Source organism: Drosophila rhopaloa, unplaced genomic scaffold, assembly GCF_018152115.1.
Source record: "Drosophila rhopaloa isolate 14029-0021.01 unplaced genomic scaffold, ASM1815211v1 contig_3, whole genome shotgun sequence".
In the NCBI taxonomy this organism is placed as follows: Eukaryota; Metazoa; Arthropoda; class Insecta; order Diptera; family Drosophilidae; genus Drosophila; species Drosophila rhopaloa.
In genome coordinates this window covers 3169075-3192418 of record NW_025335123.1, presented here as the reverse complement: position 1 = coordinate 3192418, position 23344 = coordinate 3169075, and the positions used below count along the sequence as shown (strand labels likewise).

General features: G+C 36.2%; 2 protein-coding genes across 2 annotated transcripts in view; one reads left to right on the top strand and one right to left on the bottom strand.

Annotated features, from left to right (window-relative positions):
• Window positions 1-23344, bottom strand: part of LOC108043568 (chaoptin) — a 217810-nt gene that overhangs the window by 29802 nt on the left and 164664 nt on the right. The gene's annotated exons all lie outside the window — the stretch shown is intronic.
• LOC108038949 (protein folded gastrulation) overlaps window positions 9428-23344 on the top strand; it is a 33023-nt gene continuing 19106 nt past the window's right edge. Inside the window, exons 1-2 of the mRNA XM_017115842.2 lie at window positions 9428-9982; window positions 23015-23165. The gene's annotated coding sequence lies outside the window, so the exon portion shown is untranslated. The remainder of the gene's footprint in view (window positions 9983-23014; window positions 23166-23344) is intronic.

Sequence of the window (23344 nt, the reverse complement as noted above, 5' to 3'; positions counted from 1 at the left end):
AAAATAAATATAATAATATTATATTTGCAACACAAATTATTATAAGTTTATTAACCTTTGATAAACTTTAAAATTAGTTTCTGTGAAAGCTTATTATTGTTATCATGTTGCAAACACCGCACAAAATCAGTGTGTGGAAAAGCTTTTGGTTAGGGTATTGTAATGGGAATTACATGCACATACTAAATGGCCAACTGGAAATGGTCAGCGAGAGAGCGGAAAAGGCGGGAAAAGCGGGGAAAACAGTGGATGGAATATGGACAGCGGAGAAGGAAGGTCGGGGAAACTGTCTGTTTGGTCTGCTTTGGCTTCAAGTAGCTCCTGCAAGGCGGAAGCCCAGACACAACAACAGCCAACACCTTTTAAAGTCCGGCCCAGAAAAGGAAGGCCCGGAGGGCGAGGGGTTTGGGCCTTGGTTTGGCCTGGCAGCAATTTAAAGGCGATTAGAATTGATTGTAATTAGTTTACAGCAGGAGCTCTGCCCGTAATGAAGTTATTTTTACTCATAAAGTGACATTTATGTGACACAAATTATGATCATCGTTAGAATACCCGAGGGGAAAACTTCTACACTAAGTGGACTTTTCGCTATCAAAATTCTTGTTTTGGAGGGGCTTTTGCCTTTTGGGGAAGGTCTACTTCTTAAATAATTTTGTGTTGATAAGTTTTACAAGTATAACTGCAAACTGTGTTTGAATTATTAAAAATATTGCTCATTTGGGTCATTTTATTTACTATTTGTGGAGTAAAGGAATATATTGTATAAGCTTCTGAATCTAGAGGGTCAAAACCATAACCCGGGTGCATATTAAAAAAGGTTTTTTATCTACATATATAGAACATTTTTGGCTTTCTAACATGCACAATATTACTTTACTAATGGAAAATCAAAAGTGTAGTAATAATTCAGATTTAAATACATTTTTTCGGAATTAAATTTTACTGTATAAAAAAGGCAGAAAGGGAAAATAATTAATAACCCATGATAAATGAAATATATTTATAAAAAACTAAAAGATAAATAAAAAACAAAAAATATATATTAAACCGATAAAACTAACAACATACCCAAGTTAATAAAATGATTGGCAAATGGGAAGATCCTGTTCTGATTTCGAAATAAACCTGACAGCAATTAATATATCCAATGATGCAACTTATGGCCCAAATTACAACCGGGAAAGACTTCTGGACATGCCGACACATCCACTTCGGGAACACTCGAAAACATCCCAATATTGCCGAGAAAACATAAGCAGACTTTTGAGTGATGGAAACGAGATGATGTTGGATGTCGATACTCCCGAGTGAAATTAACCAAATGTTTAATAACACAGCGGCGAAGGAATTTCAAGTGGCGACTTATTAATGGGCCACAGATGTGCGATCTCTTTGGATTTTTTGGAGTGAGTTATTTTCCTTGTTTTCCCTTCCAGGAAGGTCAATGCAACGATGGTCTCTGGCTCTTTCTGATGACTCATTGCCAAGTTCGAGTGTCACGAGTTGCTTGGGCTGGGAATTGGATTTGGGCTTGGGTTTGGGATTGGGTTTGGATTTGGGATTGGGGCTCTGGGTTTTGAGTTCAGTGTTGTCGGTTCTTGGTTTTTGGTTTTTGGGTTTCGCGTTCCCAGTAAGCCGTGTCCGCCTTATCAGAGCCCGAACATTGCCCGACTGCTCGGCAAAGATATGTTCCCGATTTTTGTGTGTGTTTTCTTTTAGGGAAATATTTCACTGGCTGTCGTCGTCTTTGGTCAAGGGGATGGGGTGGCGGCGATGAGGGGACTCCCAGTTTTTAAAAACAAGAGCATTGCCCGCAGATGATAAAAAAATAAAAAAAAAACTTTGGGTTGGCACAGCGACTTCCGAAATTACCATATCACTGCCTTGTAATATTTGTTGTTTCAGTCCACTCAGAAATTGAGGAACACGTTTTAAAAGTATGATATAGATATAATTAAGTAGGAAAAGAAAATAGAATACCAGCTGGCTATTTAACTTTTAAATGCAAGTAAATAAGAAGTTACTTAATATCTAATATCATCATGGCATAAATGATATTAAGTACTCCTTAAATTTGACCTTTAATTTCTTTTACAACTTTTCTTCTCCTTCAAAACGGGAATCAAATTTGTGTCCCACTTTTTCGGCTTTCTTAAACAATGCTAAATATGATTGGCCTGCATTGAACTCTCCTTCGGTTTATCCCAAAAGAAAGAGACGGGCAGAGGGAGACAGAAAGAGAGGGGGATAGTGATATGTAAATGGCTTATGCTTTGGCAAACTTGCAAATTGCTGTCCACTTTTCATGTTGTCCTGGTCATCTGATCCCTTTTTTTCCAGTCATGTCTCTATTTTTCTCCATGGATTTCTTCATGTTTTCCCGGACTCTTTCCCCCTCTCGCTCACACCCCATATGGCTATCTCTGTCCATAGGATTGTGTTGATGTTTTCTTTTGGAGGCCCGAAAGCAAATGAATCCCAAAAATGTTAGCTGCCCTTTTCGGGTTTTCTCGCTTTAAACTTGATTCATGTCTACCCGGCGCTCGGCATCGATATATTTTCTTTTTTCCTCGTTTTTTTCCAAACATTTTTCGGGTCTTTTGGTATCTTTGGCATGCATATGCGGCTTAGCCCCTCTTTCCACGCCTCTTTTCTCCGCCGGCGTGTTGATATGTTTATCATTGTTATTATTTATGTTTAGATTTGAATGTCAATGTCGAATCGAAATCAGCATCGACATTTATTCCAAACTTTGGTAAGGGAAAAGTGCGGGGAAAATGGCTGGAAAATCGGAAAATGGAGTAAGAGGGCGATTTAAGGGAGTGTGTTTTTTTATGGAATTTTTGTGTGCGCGCACTTTGAACTTTGATGGCATTAAGTTGTCAATTTGCGTTCTGACTTTAGAGCGCCGGCATCAGGCGCCTATAATCTATAGACCCTCAAAAAAAGGATTTATCTCGCAGATTGCCGGCTGTTCCCCTTATCGTGGTTCTACTTCATTAGTTATGAAAAAAATACAATGCAACTTTACCGAACACAAAAAAAAACAGGCTTTAAATGAAACAAGAAATGAAAGCTAACTTCGGGCGGAGCCGAAGTTGATATACCCTTGCAGAATACTCTGTAAATTATATTCTCCAAAATTATTCATATGATGCATTCTTAATACTCATCAAAAATCCCAACTTCCTAACTTTAAAAACACCAAAGTTATGGCATTTCCAATCGTTCAGTTATATGGCAGCTATAGGATATAGTCGGCCGATCCTTATGAAATTTGATAGGTCGGATTGATTGGCCAAAAATAAAGCCCATAGAAAATCCCAACTTCCTAACTTAACAAACACCAAAGTTATGACATTTCCGATTAATCAGTTATATGGCAGCTAAAGGATATAGTCGGCCGATCCTTATGAAATTTGGTAGGTCGGATTGATTGACCAAATATAAAACCCATAGGAAATCCCAGCTTCCTAACTTTACAAACACTAAAGTTATGTTATTTCCGATCAATCAGTTATATGGCAGCTATAGGATATAGTCGGCCGATCTCGGCCGTTCCGACATATATACTGCGTGCAAAGGAAAGAAGGGTGTGTGCAAAGTTAGAACTCGATAGCTTTAAAACTGAGAGACTAGTTTGCGTAGAAACAGACAGACGGACAGACAGACGGACAGACGGACAGACGGACGGACGGACAGACGGACAGACGGACAGACGGACATGGCTATATCAACTCAGGAAATGATCCTGATCAAGAATATATATACTTTATATGGTCGGAGATGTCTCCTTCACTGCGTTGCACACTTTTGACCAAAATTATAATACCCTCTGCAAGGGTATAAAAACATGCCGCCAAAAATGTTCCATTTGATAACTTAATAATTCTTGCTTAATTTTATTATTATCCCCCACACCAGCTTCTTGCTTATTCCCATTTTCTATGGCTTCTTTAAAAATAATTATATTATTAGCTTTCCAATTCGTTTCCTTAACTACTTGTCTTGTTTGCATTTTCATTTTTAGCTTCCCACGCAAAATGTTTGAATTGTTTTTACGTTTCTTAATTAATGTTTGGTCTTTTTTCTCCAAAAGACACAAACTTGTTTGGAAAGTGAAAACGAGAACATTAACGAAAAAATAAAAGTGAAAATGATTAGCATGATGGGGAAGAGAAAAAATATGTAGGACTGTGGAAAAAAATGTAAAAAGAAATTAATTTCCATTGAAAATTCCAAACGCCACTCGAAAAAAAGGGGGACGGTGAAGGAAAAGAAGAAGCTGCGGCAGAAGGCAAACATTCGAAAGACAACGAAATTTTTTAATTGATTTCACTTAAAGCACCAAAACAAGGCAGCATCTGCACAAGAGGAAGAAGACGGAAAAGTACAAAAAAAATGAAGATTTTGTATTGTTTTTTTTTATTTGCTAAACTTTTTGTTTTTCGATTTTTTATTTTGGGCGAAAGGCCTGAAGACCAGACACACACACTTGACCGTCGAAAATTCAACAGAAAAGGGAAAGAGTCAGAGAAAGGGAGTAAGCAGGGAAAAAGGCTGATCCGAATTCATACACTAAGCGAAACACTCCACAAAATAATTGGCAAAAGTATTATTTAGATGTAGCGGAATTCCCCAAATATTTATATCCTACACCTACACTTTATGGTAAGTCACATAAGTCTAAGAAAGTTTTTGGGCCAAATGGTTAAAATTTGTGTTATTCCTTTGAGTTTGGGAGCAACTCTGCTAAGATAATAGAAATATATATATTATATTAATATTAATATATTATATTAAAGCCTGATAAACAGAGAATTGATCTTCTGTTGAAATTTAGTTGGATAAGAAATTTCTGTAATAGCCTATTTTATGATATCAAATTTTTTAAAAATCATTTCCGATATATTTTTTAGATAGGTTTTTATATATGTAAATAAAAGACCACACATCATTTTTTATTTTTAACATCATTTTTAAAATTTCACATATTAGGCGTAAGGAAACATATTATTAGAACATTTAAGTTTGGGCTTAAAATGAGAACAATAAAATGATATATACTTGTACATATACCAAATTAAATGATTAGCTTTAAAAATTTGAGCGGTGTATTTGGTACCAAGTGGGCCTAATTGGTCATTATGTTGGCCTAAGCAGCACAGTAGCTCAAGTGGAGGCTAATAAAATGTACCGAGAAGTGCGAGACAATTCCCGATGAAGATGGCGGGGAATAAAAGGAAAACATCTCTTGATTTAAGTTGAAGGATATTTATTCAGGCTTACTGAGATTTCTTCTTATATTGGCCAGGCCAAATTGTCTATTTTTCGTGTTCCTATTTTCAATACTTTCCCCTGGTGGTCTCCCGACCTCGGACAAAAAAATTGAAAATAGATTTTACTCACAGCGTCTGAGAGCGGAAAATTACCAGGAAGAGCCGAAGTGTCTATGTAAATTGAACAATTAGCTGCACTCAGAGAAAAAAGAAAGACAAAACCAGGGGGACAAATGCATTTGCCATAGGGTCATTAATCATCCTTTGCAGGCGGTCAGAAGAGTGCAGTGCGCTCTTTTGTTGATTCTTTTTGGACACTCGAAAAAAAACATATATTTTAAGATATGTAAAAAAAATCTTATTTCGTATAAGCTTTCTGGATAATATTGCAGTTTTGGTCGATGGCATAATTCAGCATAACTAAATAAGTTGCCATACACTTTTTAAACACATGTAATTGTATAATAATTTGTTAGCCGACAATGGAATCCATTAAACACTATTCCCAAAAAAAAACTAACATTATTTCTATAAAATCCCTGCTCAGCCCCTTTAGTTAGGCAACATTGTTCATTCGCATATATCATTTTTTTGTAGAGTGTATAAGGAAAGTAAGTTCACTTCGATAGGCCGAAGATCTGATACCCTACTATTATAAAAAAGTTGATAGTCAATATACTTATTTGACTAGTAACAACATATAAATATATTTGTATAGTCCTCAGATTTGTATTTATTATATTACTCAATTCGTAACCAATTACTTATTAAGGTAAGATCATTATACCCTTGCAGAGGGTATTATAATTTTGGTCAAAAGTGTGCAACGCAGTGAAGGAGACGTCTCCGACCCTATAAAGTATATATATTCTTGATCAGGATCACCTCCTGAGTTGATATAGCCATGTCCGTCTGTCCGTCTGTCCGTCTGTCCGTCTGTCTGTCCGTCTGTCCGTCTGTCCGTCTGTCCGTCTGTCTGTTTCTACGCAAACTAGTCTCTCAGTTTTAAAGCTATCGAATTGAAACTTTGCACACACCCTTCTTTCCTTTGCACGCAGTATATAAGTCGGAACGGCCGGGATCGGCCGACTATATCCTATAGCTGCCATATAACTGATTGATCGGAAATGCCATAACTTTCGTGTTTGTAAAGTTAGGAAGTTGATATTTTCTATGGGTTTTATATTTGGCCAATCAATCCGACTCACCAAATTTCATAAGGATCGGCCGACTATATCCTATAGCTGCCATATAACTGATTGATCGGAAATGCCATAACTTTCGTGTTTGTAAAGTTAGGAAGTTGAGATTTTCTATGGGTTTTATATTTGGCCAATCAATCCGACCTACCAAATTTCATAAGGATCGGCCGACTATATCCTATAGCTGCCATATAACTGATTGATCGGAAATGCCATAACTTTCGTGTTTGTAAAGTTAGGAAGTTGGGGATTTTCTATGGGTTTTATATTTGGCCAATCAATCCGACCTACCAAATTTCATAAGGATCGGCCGACTATATCCTATAGCTGCCATATAACTGATTGATCGGAAATGCCATAACTTTCGTGTTTGTAAAGTTAGGAAGTTGGGATTTTCTATGGGTTTTATATTTGGCCAATCAATCCGACCTACCAAATTTCATAAGGATCGGCCGACTATATCCTATAGCTGCCATATAACTGATTGATCGGAAATGCCATAACTTTCGTGTTTGTAAAGTTAGGAAGTTGGGATTTTTTATGAGTATTAAGAATGCATTATATGAATAATTTTGGAGAATATAATTTACAGAGTATTCTGCAAGGGTATATCAACTTCGGCTCCGCCCGAAGTTAGCTTTCCTTTCTTGTTTTACTATTATTTTTTTGATCGTTCCTGTGGCAGCTATATAGTATAGTCGTCCAATCTGAACTCCTTCACTTTGTGACACTTTTTGACTGCATTTTTGGCAGCCTCCTGGTATAAAAAGATCGAAATAACCAACAACATTTCTGAGTTCAGTTGCAACTAATAAAAAACACTAAAAGCTAAGCGCGGCTTAAGCTTGCTCTTCGAAAGAGAGTTCTTCTCTTTGCCAGCAGTCACCGATCGAATGTCTATGTATATGATCGTCTCTCGCGCTCTCTCCCGCTCTCTCATTCTCTGGCGGTGACTGCGACGCCAACGTGGACGCCCGCGCAGCGTTTTGAAGCCGCTTCTCATTCCAATAAAAACTGTGAACGTGAACGGTAACGGTGCGTGCTATCTTTTTCTTCTGCCTATTCAATCTCTTTTCGAAAAGAACTGAACAAAAAATTAATGAAAAAAGAAAGGAAAACCAGCAACAATAGCAAACAAAAAACAAGAAAGGAAAGCTAACTTCGGGCGGAGCCGAAGTTGATATACCCTTGCAGAATACTCTGTAAATTATATTCTCCAAAATTATTCATATGATGCATTCTTAATACTCATAAAAAATCCGAACTTCCTAACTTTAACAACAACAAAGTTATGGCATTTCCAATCGTTCAGTTATATGGCAGCTATAGGATATAGTCGGCCGATCCTTATGAAATTTGGTAAGTCGGATTGATTGGCCAAAAATAAAATCCATAGAAAATCCCAACTTCCTAACTTTACAAACACCAAAGTTATGGCATTTCCGATCAATCAGTTATATGGCAGCTATATGATATAGTCGGCCGATCCTAATGAAATTTGGTAGGTCGGATTGATTGGCCAAAAATAAAATCCATAGAAAATCCCAATTTTCTAACTTTACAAACACCAAAGTTATGGCATTTCCGATCAATCAGTTATATGGCAGCTATAGGATATAGTCGGCCGATCCTTATGAAATTTGGTAGGTCGGATTGATTGGCCAAATATAAAACCCATAGAAAATCCCAACTTCCTAACTTTACAAACACGAAAGTTATGGCATTTCCGATCAATCAGTTATATGGCAGCTATAGGATATAGTCGGCCGATCCCGGCCGTTCCGACTTATATACTGCGTGCAAAGGAAAGAAGGGTGTGTGCAAAGTTTCAATCCGATAGCTTTAAAACTGAGAGACTAGTTTGCGTAGAAACAGACAGACGGACAGACGGACAGACGGACAGACGGACAGACGGACAGACGGACAGACGGACGCGGACAGACGGACAGACGGACATGGCTATATCAACTCAGGAGGTGATCCTGATCAAGAATATATATACTTTATAGGGTCGGAGATGTCTCCTTCACTGCGTTGCACACTTTTGACCAAAATTATAATACCCTCTGCAAGGGTATAACAACGAAATATAATTTCAAATTATTATTTTTGATACATAAATAAACTTAAAAGACATGTGCAATCGGCCAGAACGTGTGCATATAAGTTTAAATTCAACCAAAATAAATAACAATAAATAGAGTTTCAAATTTTCCTCTACTTCCCCGTAAAAATGTGTTAAAAAAAAACTGAAACGTTTTTTCGTGTGCATTTCGGTTAAACTATTTTTTTAAGTTTTTTTTTCGTGTCGTCTTTATTCTTCCCTAAATTTGACCCGATTTCGATTTGGATTTGAACAGAAACTAAAACATAAAACAAAAACGCAAACAAAACGCAAGAATGCATATCTGTGAAAGGAAACAGAAAAAAGGAGAATGAAATAAAGTGAAGTAAAATAAAGTAAAATAAACTACATAATACGAAAGCGTGTATTTATATACTATATATATATGTATATATTTATATATACTATACTATGTTGTGAAACAGTTTTTGTAGTTGCTATTGTTGTTGGCTTTACAGCAACAGGCATCCGATAATTTATAATCTTAAAAATATATGTGCGGTGTACATATACATTTGCCTATGTGCACTGAGAAATACATGTTTAGTATTCCAATACTCAAGTCATTAAAATAATTACTTTTTAAGACTTAGATCATAACCAACTTGGTATTTTATAAAAATATTGTAAATACTAAAATATTTAAATAATATAATACCACTAATAGTTTGGTTCTCCTTTTTTTTTAAGTAAAACCAGCCTATTGACTTAAAATTTTTTACTGTGTCATTATGTATTGTCAAAGAAGGCAGTAATTTTTTTCATTTGCTTGCGTTCCATTTAAATATTAATATATTATTTTATGTTTTTCTTCCAGTTTATTACAATTCAAAATATCTTACAACGTTTTTTTTTCACGTGATTTTGTTGTGTGTGTGCAAAAGTCTTTGTGAATGAAATAATATGTGGGATACAGTTAAAGAAATAAAAATAAATAAAAAGCAAAATTCAAATAAAAACAGTGTGTGTTGTCATAATGACAAAAACAACAATAAACGCAGCGACAAAAGGCGATAAAACAGCAGCGAAAAATAAAAGGCGACCACGGGAAAACTTTAAGCAATTAAATAAAATTTAGACCCATATAAAATACATTTTAACTGGCTAAAACCAGATAAGCCAACCAACAACCAAAATTAAAAGATTCTCAAAACAATAAAAACAAAAACACAAACCAAAACGAAACGAAATTTAAAACGAACAAATTTGTGGTGTTTAATATTTATTTATATGCTAATTTATTTTTACAATAATTTGGTATTAACCCACAAAGCAACAACAACAGAAAACGGGTGAAAGATAAAAGACAAGCAAAGAAAACCAAAAGCACGCGCATCTTCTTTAACATCTTTGTTTTGGGATATAAAACAGCAAAAGTAAGTGGATTATATTTTTTTTTTGCTTATAACTTTAAGTGTGTTTTATAATTTTCTTCGTTTTCATTTCTTTCTGCTGTGGAAACTTGTTTTTTAATACAAATTCGATTGAAATGAAGACAGCGAAATTTTTTACGGCCCCTGCGAATGCGGATTTCAGACTGGAATCGTTCAATATCTCTGGTCTTTCTGATCCTCCTCATTTGTATTATCTGCTTGGTTTCGGGATGTCTCATTTCCATGGGCTTATCCACAGGGGTTTTCCGGGTTCACGCCCGATGTTGACCTTCTGACTTTTAGGGATGTGGGAAAACTAGCCATTCTGCGTATGCGAAACTGACTTGTGTTATCTTTTTTGACCACATCATGTTGTGCTTAGTTCGTCACTTATCTTTAAATAATTTTTTGTCTTGCCAGGATCGGGTTTCAATAGGAATAAAAAAAAGCGTGACTTACTTAATAATATGGGTAATTGTATTTGTTATAATGTGAAAAACTTTAGAGAGGTTTTTAAAATGATGAGCCATGTACTTACATACATTTAAAAATTACTTGAATTTAAATAGTTTTAAATTTAATAGCATATATTTTTAGGGACCATATATTTAACACAAATCATAACCTGGCTTAGTACTAAAAAAATGTCACAAGTTGTTCTTAGTTGTCAATAATCTTAATCACAACAAATAAGTGCTATCAAATCCAACCCTGACTAAAGAGTTCTCACCGATTAAATGAACCAAGTTTGTACTTTATGTGGTGTCTTATCAGTTTTCGCAATTAAACATGTGCAAAACAAGAGCAGCTCACGAATATAATTTATAGAGACGAGTGTCATGTGATTGTGGGAATGGTAATAATTATGCTGATGGTGATTTCACTGGGTGACCCTATCAGCGCCAAAGTGGCAAAACGATCACTTCCGCTGACCACAAAATTAAATCGTTGTTTTAAAGTGAAAAACTGAAAGCAAAAACCAAAACCGAAACGAATTCTACATCCAAATTCGAGTCCCGCATGAAAGTGTAACCAAGTTAATTGCATTTAACCGACTGTCCAAAAAATAAAGAGTTGGAAGGGTGGTAAAACACTCGAGTAGCTCGAAAATTGTTGACATCCGAGGGGAGCATGGTGCACTGAGAAAAAAATAGAGGGAATAGGCACTTGATATACCCAGCTATAACATTTTATAGTACTTACTATATAATGTAAACAATATTAGGAATACTTTTATGTGTCAAAACCCATGGGCTATTTTACATATCATTTTAATATTTTTTTAATATTCTGCTGATACTATTAAGGTTAAACCAAATCGTTTGAAGATTAATGTGATTTCTATATCAAGTATTTATGTGGAAGAAAGGAGACTCAATTGATTTTGATATTTATGTGATGAATATATAATAATATTTTTTTCGGTGCAAGTGCCGAAATGCCCGCAAAACACTCGCAAAGTCATTATCAGCATTAGAAAGTGTTACAGGCGGCACGCAAATCAAATTCCGGGCATGGTGATGGCACTATATAGACTTGCTGGGAATCTGTGCGAGACCCAGACGGTTAGACTCCCCACTCTACGAATCCAATTCAAAAACACCCTCAGAGAACGTGGAATGAAATCAGCAACCACAAAAAAAAATAAAACGAATCTATCACGAAATTATTTTGGAGGCTCTTTGAGTGACTTGCGCCCATGGCTATATAGCCGTGGTAAAATTGATTCAGCTGCATCGGGGCAAACAGCATCGGATGGGCGATCCGTAGGGCAGTACGTGCCCGGGAGCCCAAAAACCGAATACCAAATACCAAAGTCGATATCCGACCTCCACTCACACTCAAAATCTTGATGAATGTTTGTTCTGGAATTTTCTATTTCCCTTTTCTTTTAGGTACAGATCACGAATACTTTGCTCTCAAACGGATTCCAAGAACTTGGGCAATATTAAAGGGTCTGGGAAAAGAATGTGGAGACCAGGAAGTCCAGTAAAAGTTCTTAGCGAGAAGTACTTAAATATAAGGTGTATTTAGACTTCAAAGACTGGTTGTGAAAAGTTGGTAATATATGAAAATCGAATTTTTAAATATAGATAAGAACGGCGTTCATATTACAGTTTTCAAACTATACACCCAACCGGACTATATTATTTTCGTTATCGCCATTAGTCGCCTAATTATTTATTATATTAGGCTAATGTGTTAAGGGAGTTAATTAAATCGTATTAATTATATGGCTTCCATCTTATTTTTTTTTTTTTTTTTTTTTTTTTTTTTTTTTTTTTTTTTTTTTTTTTTTTTTTTTTTTTTTTTTTTTTTTTTTTTTTTTTTTTTTTTTTTTTTTTTTTTTTTTTTTTTTTTTTTTTTTTTTTTTTTTTTTTTTTTTTTTTTAAAAAAAATTAAAAAAAAATTTTTTTTTTTTAATATATTAATTTTTTTTTTTTTTTTTTTATTTTTTTTTTTTTTTTAAAATTTTATATAATTTTTTTAAATTTTTTTATGTTTCCCCCCCAAGTTTTCCTTTCTTTTTTTATTTGTTCTGGTCCAGAAGCTTTGAAATCCCATTCTGAGTCTGTTATCGCAAGCATTTCTTTATTCATCTTATTTTGGGATCATATCCCCCATTCAAGTGGTATTCATTCATTTATTCACCTGTTGAACACGTTTGGGCGGCAAATGCTAATAAGGCAATACACATTCGCCGTTAGAGCGAGGTCTCCACCCGCCCAAGACCCCCTTTTTCGTCCGACCCCCCCTTCGTTTTTTGTGCTCTCCCTCAGACCCCCTCCCCCCCTTTTTTGTTTAGCCCCCTTTTCCATCTTTGAGCCCCATGTGCAGCGTAGCGTTTCCCTCTTTCTCTGTCCCTTTCTGGCCCGCATGGTTATTTAACCATGAAGGCGGATGATTTTGGTGATGAGGGGCGTGGGGCGGGGATTTGAAGGGGTAGGGGGTTGGGAGGAGTACGTTCGCTGAGTCATCGCCAAGTCAAAAGCGTAGCACGCACCGCGCTCGCCTAAAATCAGCTGAGCGTAAAAGTGTCGACGAACAGGTGCCTCAGTTGCAGGGGTGGGTGAAAAAGGGGCTTGCGGCTTTGGGGGCTTACGGGGGGAGGGATGAGGCGGCGGTTCAGGGGCAGTGGCGCAAGGGGGTTCGTTCTCGACTGTTACAAGTTACCATACTTCTGGCTAGCACTGATGAAAAGAAAAGAATTATACCGAAATTATTGTACATCGGATTTTGTCATTCCGATTATTTTTAGCGATTCAAATTTTAGTCAACAAAATTAAAATTAATTTAATTATTTATGATGTCTCATAAAATGTTATTAATTTAATTATTCATATTCTATGACTCTTTTTTTATATCTGAACACTTGACTATAAACTCGACTATACTAATCACAAAGATTCATAGTTTAAATGTAACTGTATGAAAAAGTAAAATATTTAACCAGATCTCTAATAAGTATATATGTTTATTTTGAAACTATAAATGTGCAAGTGGTCCAAAATTATTAGTGTGAAAATTACAAATCTATCTATTGAAATATGTGAAAACATCGAAATAATATGAATAATTTGATATTAAATACTGATAAGACCAAGTACAAGGTTTTCTTGATGTAGTTATCTTTAAATTATGACCCAATTATTTATTTTTATTTTAGATCATTGTGATTATAAAATATTAGATAATCATAATTTAATATTAACTACTGATAAGACTGAGTACAAGGTTTACTTTTGTTTGGATTTATTTAGCTTTAAACTAGAATTACGTTAATGCAAATTATTTTGTGGAATATCATATGTTGTGTACTATATTGATCTAGAAAATGATGGCCCAATTATTTATTATTATTTTAAATCAATGTGGATTATAAAATATTAGAGTCAATTTTTGGTGCTTTTTTTCTGCGTGTGTGGTTCATGTTGCTGCTGCCGCTGCTATTTGCGTTACTGTTGTTGTTGTCGGCGGAAAGCGGAAGCAGAAAACGGTTTGGGGCAGCGTCTAATCGCCGCTGCTCCATCGGAATTGTAGCGACTATACCTATTTGGACGCTATATGGTCGCAGGTGCACTGCCCCCTCAGCAATGTGTTGCTGTTGTGCTGCTGCTGATGTTGCTGTTGCTTTTGCTGCTATTACAATGCGATTTTTTATTGTTCTTGTCCGTAGCCACCGCTCGTAATTTCCATTACACGCCACGGCCGTTCGTCTTTCTTTATGACGACGATGATGATGACTCCTTCTTCCGCTTCTCGATATAAGTCCGCTTCAGTTCCAGCTGAATGCGTCGCTGCTACTTCCGCTTACAATTCTTTTTTATTACACTTTATTACACATTTTATATTCCGTTTTCATTTATATTTCTACCGTGCTCTTTCTCTGTTTTGCTTTTGGCTAAATGATTTAATTATGCTCCGTGTGGGGAGAAGCGCAAATGTTATAAACTACGAGAAGGGCAAAAAAGTGGGCCAAGAGGCATAAAAATAGACAGAAAATTAAACGTTGTCAACCGCAAATGTGACAAGCACTTAATTTTCCTGTTTGGAAAATGAGCGCCTCGGGGAAGGGAACGTGATCCTGGACTCTAAAGGACTTTTATATGAATTTTAGAGACGACAAAAAAACGTTTATAAATTTGTCTTTCAGCCTTTAAGAAAAATGTTTTCGATTTTACCATATTTGCAAAATTACGTCGTTTTTTCATCGAAATTCTTAAAATATTATAAAGGTTCCTTACATCAGTTGAGTTTATATTTATAAAAAAAATTTGTTTAGGACACACAGTAAAGGCTAACTGTAACTTTTGAGTATTATTATTATTATTATGCAAAATAAGAATCAGATACAAGGTCGCATTTTCACTATCTTTCGATATTTCAAAATTTAGATTTTGAAAATATAAACATTTTTACGGAATGACAAACAGGAAAGGCAAACTGGAGCTTTTCCGACATATTTCTTATTATCTTGTGTGATCTTAGGTGATTAAGAATGCAGGTGATTTTAAGCAAGACTGGTTATTTATTTTTTAAGATACCATGATTCATTTTTTTTTTCCCAGCTGCATATCTTTAAGATTTTCCCCCACGCGTTTTCTTTTGCATTTATTTCCCAGGTTATTCGTGTTCTAGAGCTCTGACACATTTGAGAGTATTTTTTTCGTGCATCTTTTTCTGTTTCACTCCCACTTTTCCCCACTAGGTTTCCCCCGATTTTCCCGTTTTCCCCATTTTCTCCATTTTATGTTTGAGCATGGCAAGTGTGAAAGCATATGTTTTGACAATGCTATCGTTGTGTCCCAGGCCGAAAGCCTAACATTCAGCCCCAGGGTTTTTTGGCAGCGGATGTTGAATGTTGCAGGGGAGGCGTGGCCTCAAAAGGGGGCGTGGACGGGGGTGGACGTTGCTGGCGGGTAGGGGGTTGGGGGGGTAGGGAATGCATAGCATTTTCGTTGCAAGTTTTCGGCACAGCGCAAAATTAAAACGCGTGTTTGCCAGCGACTCTGTGTTGCTGATACTCTTGGTGCTGCTGCCGTGTTGATGTTGCTGCTGCTGCTGTTGCTGCAGAATCTCCTGTTGTTGCTGCCGTGTCGTTGGTGTTGCTGCTGTAATTGTTGGCGTCCGTTACAGCTGTTTGCGGTGGCCAGGCGTTGTTTTGCTTGAAAATTCTCGTTTGGCTTTTTGGCATTTTTATCCCACACTCCCTTTGCTTGACTATATTTTTTCCATTTATTTTGCCTATAGTTTTTTTTTTTTTTTTGCATGTTTTGGCACTTTTTGTTATGTTATTTCTTGTTTATGTTTGTATGTTGCCGCAGTGTTGTTAAGGTTGCTTGTTGTTGCAGTTGTTTATTATGCAGTATGTTGCATTTTGGGGCTTTTCGTTTTATGACAGCAACAACAGCCATTTAAAACAAATAAACACGATAAGCCAACGAGATGATTAACAGGAATGTTATATTTAAAGCCCAAATAATTGCGTTGAAGAGTTTAATCGTTTTACACGAAATATTTTACGTTAATTAAGTGAAAACAAACTAAGAACTGTATAATTTAATACTTAAATAACTTATGACAAGAGCATTTTGAGTATAGCAAGAAGATGTATAATGTCATGTAACTTGTTATTGTTTTAATATAAATGCAAGCCAAAGAACACTTATGCATTATACCACCAAAAACCACTTAAAAGTTATCAAATAAAAGGGTTAAATTTCAAGGAAATTAAGTGGAAATTTCTGTAGAAATGTCTTTCTTAATGCGATGCCTTTGTGTTGCTTCTGGGCGTTGATGTTGCTGCTGTGCACAGAGCATCGCATGATCAATTACTTGGCCACATGACCGACTGACAGACAACCAGATCTGCAAACAATGGGACCCAAAACACGAAACACGAAACACTTGCAACAGCAACACCAGCAATTCGCATTGTATTGTATTGTATGTGCGCTGCAAAATCATGTGAGAAATGTATTAAAATTGTTGCGACAGCGAAATGCAAGCAAGCAAATTGCCAGTAGCCCTTGGAAATGCCCCCCTCCCCTCTCCCCTTTTGGGACCCCCCTAGCCACCACCCCTGGTGGCACCCACGCCAATGCCTGAGAATGCAGCGCGGGGTCAAAGTTTGCTGCAGCTGCAACAGTTGTTGCTGTTGCTGTTGCTGTTGCTAGTGTTGCTGGTGTTGCAGTTGCTGCTGCTGCTGCTTCTTGTTTGCTGTGTGTGGCATCTTCTGGAGCGGATTCCCATGAACTGATGGCGCCCTCAGGCGAAGAAGAAGAAGTGCAAGGGGGGTCATGTGACCACGAATGCTGACATGCTGCTGATACAGATGTACAGTGGCAGAACTAAGCATTACTTTTTTCGTCACCCTTCAAAAGATATATATTAACCTCATCTTATTTGTGTAAAATTGCATTTACTTTTCTGTTTATTAACTAAACCCCACAATTAAAAAGGTATTTAAAAAAAAGAATAACTAAATAAATACCTAAGACTTCAATTACATTTAATATATATTTTAATCGTTTTATGGTGATAGATCAATGTTTCTTTAATAAAATTGGTTTTATTTTATGGTCTTAAGTTTTTTTTTGGAATTTTAATATGTGAGCTGCTTCTACAACTGATGATTCTAAAGATTGATACAAGACCAGAGAGCTGATATGGTATAAAAGAGTGCCAGAATGATGCACAAACAGCCGATATATTTCTCCGAGTGCAGCAGCTAATATAAGAAACAACAGCGCCAGCATCGGGAGTTGTTAACTTTGGCGCTGTCAATGATTTTGTGGCGCGGAGCAATTGAATTGATGCTGCTGACTAAACATGGAGCGCGGCACACAGAAACTGGAATTCATGGGTGGCCAATATCCAATATCGACTGTGGACTATCCACTATCCACTATCCAATGCCCACTGGCCAGTGGATCACGACCAAGCCCTTCGCGAACGTGAGATGCCAGATAAATCAGTGCTGCAATAGATGCCCTATTGCAAGTTGCTAGTTGCCCTCCGCGTCCGAAATTACTGGACTAATGAGCGGGCGAGCGGCAGTTGATGCGTCCCAGCTGCAACATGTTGCTGGCGGGCAGCACGGCGGCAACTGCAGCAACTGCTGCAACAACAACAGTGATAAGCCCAGACATAGAAAGTTTAATGACTTTAGGGAACCGACCCGAGAGCAAAACGGAGCGCCCTCGTCTTGGTCTAATCGAAATCGAAACTCAAATCAGTTTGAGAAAAGTCGCAAAAAGCTAGGAAAGGTAAAACGAGGACGGAAGCTAACTTCGGCAAGCCGAAGTTTTAATACCCTTGCAGACTTTGACGAAATTGCTAAAAGTGAAAAAGTAGCGAAAGGAATAAGGTATACATAAGTAAACTAGATTTGCATCGTTTCAAGTCAATTGCTTTTATACTGCAAAAATTTCATATACAAATAGAAAAAAAGGGATACTTTCGCAGCCTTTAACAATTTTTCCTATCTCCTTTAAGATATAGACTTCCGAGCGGCACTTTTACCCTAATCAAGATATGCGTAAATAAATAGAATTGGAAAAATTTATGTTAGTAGCTTACACACTGCGCGAAATATTCTGATAATCATCAAATTTGGACCGATTTCACCCTATTGTCCTATGGGAGCTATAGGATATAGACGTCCGATCGTCACGCGCTTTTACTCTGATCAAGGTACGCAAAAAAATAAGATTTGGAAAGATTTATGTCAATAGTTTTTACACTGCGCGAAATATCTTCCATTCTTGCAAGTTATATCCGATTGTTCCTATGGGAGCTATAGGATATAGACATCCGATCGGGGCGGTTTTCAAACTTGATCTGCGTACACTTGTTTTAGGACGACTGTGAAAGTTTCAGATCGCTAGCTTTTAAACTGAGCTCGCAAACGGTATTGAAACAGACGGACAGACGGACAGACGGACGGACGGACAGACGGACAGACGGACATGGCTATATCGACTCCCCTATTGATCCTGATCAAGAATATATATACTTTATAGGGTCGGAAACGTCTTCTTCACTGCGTTACAAACTTCTGACCAAAATTATAATACCCTCTGCAAGGGTATAAAAACATGAAATTTTGACCGATTTCACCGTATTGTTCCTATGGGAGCTATAGGATATAGACGTCCGATCAGCACGCGCTTTTACCTTGATGAATGAATGCATAAAAAAATACGATTTGAAAAAATGTACAGCAATAGCTTTTACACATCGCGAAATATTCTGAAAAACATCAAATTTGGACCGATTTTACCCTATTGTTCCTATGGGAGCTATAGGATATAGACGTCCGATCGTCACGCGCTTTTACCCTGATCAAGGTACGCATAAAAAATAAGATTTGGAAAGATTTATGTCAATAGCTTTTACACTGCGCGAAATATCCTAAAAATCATTAAATTTTAACCGATTTTACCCTATTGTTCCTATGGGAGCTATAGGATATAGACGTCCGATCGCCACGCGCTTTTACCCTGATCAAGGTATGCATAAAAAAATACGATTTGTAAAGATTAATGTCAATAGCTTTTACACTGCGCGAAATATCATAAATTCTTGCAAGATATATCCAATTGTTCCTATGGGAGCTATAGGATATAGACGTCCGATCGGGGCGAAACTTGATCTGCGTACACATGTTTTAGAACGATTGTGAAAGTTTCAGATCGCTAGCTTTTAAACTGAGCTCGCAAACGGTATTGAAACAGACGGACAGACGGACAGACGGACAGACGGACAGACGGACATGGCTATATCGACTCCCCTATTGATCCTGATCAAGAATATATATACTTTATGGGGTCGGAAACGTCTCCTTCACTGCGTTACAAACTTCTGACCAAAATTATAATACCCTCTGCAAGGGTATAAAAACAATGTGGAAAACATTTTGCGAGTCGAGAACATTGACCTGCATTGAGTTTTAATCCTACACTGGAAGAAACTGATACATTGAAGGAATATGTATTAATTTAAAAGTAAATGCAACTATTCCCAAATGGTATTTATTTATTTGTTGTGCTTTTGAGTGGATAGGATTTTTAAGTTCAGTAAGAATTAAACCAAACTTCTTAAGCCCTAATTAATACTGTATTACAAATGTACTATTGTGTACTATTATGTATTAATATTATTTAATTTATAATCCTATAATCTTACTTTATTATAAGTGTACTATTACATATGTATTAATTTTATTTCATCTATAATCTTATAAGTGTAATATTTTAAAATCATTACATGTATATCAATTTGTTTAATCAAAGCCAGAGACAGTACTCATCCCTCAAAGCAAGAGGAAACCAACAAATACAAGTCTATAAAAAAACAGATTGCATCGACTTATAGCTATAGACCGCCTCCATGTGTCTTTCTTGATAATGATTATGACTTTAGCCTCACTCCACCCCCTTTCAGCGGGCAAAGTTCCCCCACGTACGATTTGACTGGTGTTTTCGGCTGTCCCTGACATCGGAGCTGGTTTATTCCATCGACTATAGAGTATAGACTATAGACTATAGACTGTAGCCGATGATGATGATGATGATGCTGCCTCCTTGTCATTGTCAAGCGCAATTAATTGAGCTTTAATCGTGTCTTGGTCGCAGTTCTTGTCTTGGGATCTGTGGGATCGACAGAGTTCAAGACCTAAGCCATATCCCACAGATAATTCTCAGAGAAGCGCCTTTATATTTACAAAAATTGTGAAATAATCAAAATCGCCGTATCATGAGTTAAAGCATGGTAACTTTTCGATTATTTTTAATGCATTTTTATTTGGTAGTCTAAAGGCAGATCTGGGGACCCAGATGAATCATTTTCTTACTTAAGTCATGTTTGATAATTGTGCTTTATATATTTCAATTTACCAGTTTTCCGTTAAAACGAATAAAATATAATAGATTCTACATAAGCCTTTATAATGGCTTTTTGGAATTTGCTTAAAGCAAGTTGTACACGTAGAAGATAATATATCTGCCATTTTTTGCTTCTGATTTACCCAGAACGAATCAGCACAAATTAATACCGGGTATCATCAATTTACTCGTCCAAATGTTCATCTTGCACTCCGATAAAAAATAACTCTCTTAGAGCCTTTTATTATCTCAATTCAAATTTGCTTGGCGTTATTTTAATTTTAGCCACACATCCCCGCTCATCCCCCTAAAATTTTTGTGGTCGTTGAAGTTTTCATTGTTCATAAATTTTAACGGACTTATAATGATTATCATTTATATGTCTTCGTCGCCAACTCGTTGCGACTGTTGTTATTGCAGTTGTTCCCCGTTTTTATTGTCAGATGAAAACAAGTAAAAAAAATTGCGTTTAATTTAAGCATTTTTTGCATAAGTGCGAATTATGAACGGCAGTAAAAACAAACCGAAAAAAAAGACAAAAATTAATAACAACGTCTGTCGATTGCAACAGGCGCTAATTTGATTTTTGTTGCTGTTGCGGCGTCCGAGCAACTTGCAATATTGCAACAATTATTGTTGCCTCCCTGGGTTTTATTTTCGTATATTTACTTGTTTTTTGTATTTTTGTTTTTTTTTTTTTGGTTTTTTATCGTTGCCGTCTGGGAGTTACATTTTGACATTTAAACTTGTTTTTGGCACTTCGCGGCATTTCTCACTCGTTTTATTTTTATTATCTTTCTTGATTTGCTCTTCGCTGGCTTTCAGTCTGCTTTCTTGATTGCTCGCTTGATTTCTGGACAAGTTTCAGCCCCGGGCCCTACCACCCAACCCTCTGGCTCGGGTTCCCGCGGCACCCGTGAAATCCATTAGCGAACGCTAACTTGAATGTCTAGTAGGCGACATAGAAAATTTCGTGCCTCGATGCAAATTTCTGTTCATTTATATATTCATTCATATAAACATTTTGTTGGGGCATTGTTTTTGTTGTATTATTTTTTCAACATCTATAGGATTAAATATCTTACTGGAGGCTCATCCAAAATTTTCCTTGAAAAATCAAAATGTCAAAGTTGTTTGATTTTCAAATCAACAACAAAGCTTGCTATCAGATACATCTGATGTGTCTGTTTCGACGCCAGAGATGTGCGCAATTTTCTTTCTATAGACTAAAGGCTAAACTCGAGTTTCTGGGGGGCTGTCACTAAAACAGAAAGTGTACGAAAATTCCAAACTTCTTGCATCGTATATTTTGTAATCTAAAAATAAAAATTGGATGTAATCCTTTAGTTTAAATATATACTAAAGAAATGGAAAATAAGAGTTATGTGTCAATTTGCATAACGAAAATTAAAAAAAAAATGTAATTAAAATAATATTTCATTGAATTAAGAGTCAGATATATATAACAGCTTTCTGTTGATTTATCGATAAACGTTTTATCTGGTCTATTCAAATATTGGTAAAAATGAAATGTTTATAATATTTTAAAATCTTTTACATCTAATCTTTCTACTACCTCATTAGTTAATTTTGTGGTTTATGATTTACATTCTTTACAATACAAAAATATGTAGATATTGCTAGCTCGTGACACAGTTAAATTCACGTCACGAGTGTTCATCTCCACTCTGCACCGCCATCCATCTGTATCTGTGGGATTGAAATAGACACATGGCATTGCGTGAGGGTTAAAGAGGGGGTCGATTCTGATTGGGGTTCGGTTCGTTCATCGAGGCGTAGAATTAAACTGTCAAATTCAACAAATAACTGGATTTGTAACACTGAAACGTTCGAACACAACCAAAAAAAGACTAGGAGCAGAAAAGAAAGAGATGAATTCTAGTTTGTTTGAAAAAAAGGAATAGAATAGCCTTAGGTGCTTTAAGGGCCCCAAAAATCAATTAAATACAATTTAAGACCTTCAAAAGGTCTAATTTGAAAACATAAATAAAAATAGATTATTTTCTTTTGAAGAATTTAAATAGAAACTTTTATAATAATCCCGCAACAACATTTTTCTATTCACTTTGGTCCAAGCTGATTTTTTATGAACATTAATTTAGTGCTTTAATCTTTGTTCATTTCCTACTTTCTGAAATTTTTATGACCTTATAACTAAAGAGATTTAATATCAAATATATCACAGCTTTAAAAGTAATTACTTCCTGTACAGTCAGAAGTATAAAATGGATAATCAGTGTATTAAAAACAGTTTAATGGCCCACTTCACATACTCACTTAAACTCAAAGAGTCCTTTCCAAAAATATACAAATCGCACCATTAATGCCCCTGAAAGTTCAACTTGAGTGAATTATTTATCAAAGTTTTGGGGCGGCAGAACCACTAAATTGCTTATCGTTTTCCGGATGTTGTGTACATATTCGAAAACTAAAATTCTTGAAATTTATATTCAAGGTCGACGGTCTTGTTTAGTGCGCCATTTGAGATTTCCTCTTGACAACTGAACCACACCCATCACTTATTCGTTTCATTACATTTTGTTTATCACCAAATCCGGGGCACTACACTCGTGTTGATTTAATGTTACAAACTCTTTAATTTGGTTTTGCTTCTCTTTAATTGCAGAGTTACCCCAACCAACACCCATTAAAAACCACCTAAAAGAAAAAAGTATTGTACATCCTGCAAAAAGATTGTCGGTTCGATTGGAAAGGACTTTTTGACACTGCCTACCGCCCACTTCATATATCTTTGTCTTTATGTGGCCTGATTTGGGGTGAGTATTGGTTTTTATAGCCAGATATATTAACAAATAGCAACAGATATAGACAGCACCATTTTTTTTGGAAGGGCACTTTTGTTTATGTTTGGCACAGTTCATCGATAGTGGTTTCCAGTTCTCTTTCAAGGGGGACTTTAATTTATTAAATTAGCATGTGTATTTTGCATTATTAA